Source organism: Henckelia pumila, chromosome 1 (genome assembly GCF_033568475.1).
Source record: "Henckelia pumila isolate YLH828 chromosome 1, ASM3356847v2, whole genome shotgun sequence".
In the NCBI taxonomy this organism is placed as follows: Eukaryota; Viridiplantae; Streptophyta; class Magnoliopsida; order Lamiales; family Gesneriaceae; genus Henckelia; species Henckelia pumila.
In genome coordinates this window covers 65,687,230-65,691,853 of record NC_133120.1, presented here as the reverse complement: position 1 = coordinate 65,691,853, position 4,624 = coordinate 65,687,230, and positions in this window count along the sequence as shown.

The window sequence follows — 4,624 nt, the reverse complement described above, 5'->3', positions numbered from 1 at the left end:
TAGGACTAATTATTTTTAGGGAATCGATGATTGAATGAATAAATATCAAGGGTGTAGTCGACCGATACCAAGTCTCGCCTCTTATTGATTTCTCCAAGTTTATTATTCAATCTTGAATGTTAGTGAATTTTAATTGTTTAAAATTTTCAGTAGATAATCTCAAACTTCAAAACCCCCTTTTATTTATTTAGAACACATTAAATTTACCTTTTCTCGTGGGAACGATCCCTACTCACACTACTGCATTATTTGTTTATCTGATTGAGTCGGGAAATTTGGGCGTGACACGATTAAGCGCTACTAAATTTTGGCGCCATTGCCGGGGAACGGTGTTAATTTATTGTGATCCTTTTTTTTTTGTTTTGTTTTGATTAATCTCACTCTCTTCTCTCTTCTCTCTTCTTTACTTCTAGTTCTCTCTAGTTCATGCTTTCAGGTGATTTTACTGAAGAAGACTTTCTCTACGATCCGGAAATTGAAAGAACTTTGCATAGGAGAAGGAGAGAACTTCGTAGGCAACAACAAGAGGCAGCTGCTTGAGCTGCTTTTCCAGAAGAAAAAGAGATGGCTGCTAATGCGAACTTGAGTCTTAGACAATTGGGCATTCCTGATCCCAATCAACAACCTTTATGAATTACTTTTCCTACATTAGAAAATAATGCAACTTTTGAGCTTAAGTCTGGATTAATTCACTTACTACCTTCTTTTCATGGTCTTGCAGGTGAAGATCCCAATAAACACTTGATGGAGTTTCACGTGGTCTGCACGAGTATGAAACCCCATGGAGTGACAGAGAAACAGATTCAGCTGAGATCCTTTCCTTTCTCTTTGAAGAGTGCTGCTAAGGATTGGCTATACTACTTACCCTCTGGCTCCATCACAACTTGGATAGAGATGAAAAGAACCTTCCTGGAGAAATACTTTCCAGCCTCTAGACCTGCAAATATCCGAAAGGAAATCTATGGGATCAAGCAATACTCCGGGGAATCACTGCATGAATATTGGGAGCGGTTCAAGAAGCTTTGTGCTAGTTGTCCGCAACATTATATAAGTGAAAACCAATTGATTCAATTTTGTTATGAAGGTTTGTTACCTCATGACAGGAGCATGCTGGACGCAGCCAGTGGAGGAGTTTTCGTTGACAAAACTCCGGTACAAGCAGAAATTTGATAGAGAATATGGCTGCCAATTCTCAACAATTTGGCACCATCAGGAACGAGCATCCACCAAGGAAGAACAACGAGGTAAATGTCTCTTCCCTTGAACAATTAATTGAATTGATGACTCTTGTGCGTCAGATGGCTGTAGGGAATGGACAAACTGCAAAGGCGTGTGGAATTTGTGCTGCAATGGGACATGCTACTGATACGTGTCCCATACTTCAAGAAGAATCAGTTGAACAGGTCAACGCTACTGGAGGATTTCCTGGACCACCCCAGCAAAAATATGATCCTTATTCCAACACATTCAATCCTGTTTGGAAGGATCATCCAAATCTAAGATATGAGAATCCTCAAGCAAATCAATCAGGGCCTCAAGCACCACCACATAATCAAAATTATAGGCCGCCGTATCCTCAACAGCAACAACAGCGACCTCAGATACCAACACCAGGTGAGTTTCTCGAAAATATAGTTAAGGAAATTGACACTAACACTGCAGCTTTTCAACAGAAAACAAGAGCAAGTATCCAGAACATGAACACCAAGATGGGACAGCTCGCCACCGCCATCAACAAGCTAGAAGCACAGCATTCCAATGCTCTAACATCTCAAACAATTCCAAACCCAAGAGAAAATGCAAGTGCAATCACTCTAAGGAATGGGAAGGAGTTTAAGATCAAGGAAAAAGAAGTGGAGACTTCACCCAAGTAGAAACAACAAAAAGAGCCAAAGACGACTGATGGAGAAGCATCCAAGGAAGAAGCGCCAAGAGGTAAGTTTCCTCTACTTTCTGAATATAAGCCTGTCGCCCCTTTTCCCTTAGCACTTAAGGAGTCTAGAAAAGATGAAGGGATAAAGGACCTTTATGAAACTTTTCATAGATGTGAGGTAAATATTCCGTTGCTAGATGCTATTAAGCAGGTGCCTCGATACGCGAAGTTTTTGAAGGAACTATGTACAGCAAAGAGGAAACAGACATTGAAGGGCTATCAAAAAGTGGAATTTGGTGAGAATGTATATGCTGTGATCCAAAGAAAATTGCTCGCAAAATGTAAGGATCCAGGTATGTTTTCTATCTCATGCACCATAGGGAATGTTAGACTTGAGAAGGCCATGCTAGATCTAGGAGCATCAATCAATGTTATGCCTTATTCCATCTATGCATCCTTGAAACTTGGCCCATTGAACAAAAATGGAATTGTTATTCAGTTAGCTTGATAGGTCTAATGCATATCCTAGGGGAGTAGTAGAAGATGTGCTAGTACAAGTGAATGAATTGGTGTTTCCTGCAGATTTTTATGTGCTAGACATGGAAAACGGTGATCATAATAGTCCTATTTTGTTAGGCAGACCGTTTTTGAAAACTTCCATGACAAAAATTGATGTTCACAGTGGCACACTTACTATGGAATTCGATGGCGAGGTTGTGAAATTTAATATTTATGATGCCATAAAATTTCCTGATAATGATGATTGGGTATTTTCTGTTGATATTGTGGATTTCTTGGCCCAAGATTATTGTGAGCATGCAGGGAAAGATGAGCTAGAGGTGGCTATTACAGCACCCACTATGCAGACGGAAGATGGGATTCGATGCAGTCATGAAGTGGAAGAGATTGAGAAACTTCTGAATAGTTCACCTGAGCTATCTCAGTTAGGTAATGCCTCTTACTTATCCTTGCCAATCTCTAATACTAGGCGTCTTCCATCTGTTTTGCAGGCACCAGTGGTCGAATTAAAGATGCTTCCAAACCATCTGAAGTATGTTTTCCTTGGTGAAGGAGAAACACTACCGGTTATCATCTCCAACAGTTTGGAAGTCGATCAAGAGGAGCAGTTAGTCAAAGTATTGAAAGAGCACAAGACTGCTATTGGATGGACTATAGCAGACATCAAGGGAATTAGCCCTTCCACATGCATGCACCGAATATTGATGGAGGAAGGAGCAAATCCCTCACGTCAACTGCAAAGAAAATTAAATCCACCAATGATGGAGGTGGTAAAGGCGGAAATTCTGAAGCTGCTTGAAATTGGGGTCATCCACCCGGTCTTTGACAGTCAGTGGGTCAGTCCTGTCCAAGTGGTACCCAAGAAAACCGGAATTACTGTGGTAAAGAATAAGTATGACGAGATGGTTCCCACTCGTATTCAAAATGGGTGGAGGGTTTGTATTGACTATAGGAAGCTGAATGCCGAAACCCGAAAGGACCACTTTCCTTTACCATTTATTGATCAAATGATTGAAAGGTTAGCATGTCATCCTTACTATTGTTTTCTTGATGGATATTCTGGTTATTTTCAAATTGCTATCGTGCCAGAGGATCAGGAAAAGACAACGTTCACATGCCCATTTGACACCTTTGCATATCGACGGATGCCCTTTGGACTTTGCAATGCACCGGCCACTTTCCAATGGTGTATGGTTAGTATTTTTTCGGACTTTATTGAGCATATCTTATAAGTTTTCATGGATGACTTCACTGTCTATGGTGATTCCTTTGAAAACTGTCTATCTAACCTTGCACTTGTCCTTAAGAGGTGTGTCAAAACCAACCTAGTTTTAAATTCTAAAAAATGTCATTTTATGGTTGGGTAAGGTGTGGTTTTGGGTCATGTTGTGTCATCAAGGGCATAGAGGTAGATAGGGCTAAAATTGATATCATTCAGTCTCTTCCTTATCCCACATGTGTGCGGGAAGTGCGTTCTTTTCTTGGCCATGAAGGTTTTTACAGGAGGTACATCCAAGATTTTGCCAAGATCGCATCCCCCATGTGCAAGCTATTACAAAAAGATGTGTCATTTGAGTTTAATGAGTCATGCAAATCATCCTTTGACAAATTGAAGAACTCCTTGACATCTGCACCAATAATCCAACCACCGGATTGGAGCCAGCCATTCGAGATTATGTGTGATGCCAGTGACTATGCCGTTGGCGCTGTTTTAGGCCAGAAAGTTGGGAAAGCATCGCATGATATTTATTACGCTTTGCATATACTGAAAGATGCCCAAAGAAATTATTCCACTACTAAAAAGGAGCTTTTTAGTTTACTTGGTGCCAAAGTTATTGTTTACTCTGACCATGCAGCTCTTCGTTTTCTGATGGAGAAGAAAGAGGCAAAACCAAGGCTGATCCGGTGGATACTACTTATGAGCGAATTTGATGTGGAAATCAAGGACAAAAGAGGGGCCGAGAATCAAGTTGCTGACCACTTGAGTCGTCTAATTCATGTTTATGAGGAGCTGAATTTGCGAGAAGAATTTCCTGATGAACAGCTGTTTTCGGCGAGCGCTGAATTACCATGGTACGCAAATATTGTGAATTATTTAGTTACTAATGGTTTCCCCTCTGAATTTTCCAAGGCGCAAAGAGACAAAGTGCGAAGTGATGCGAAGTATTATGTGTGGGATAATCCATACTTATGGAAACACTGCACTGATCAAGTGATACGTCGATGTGTACC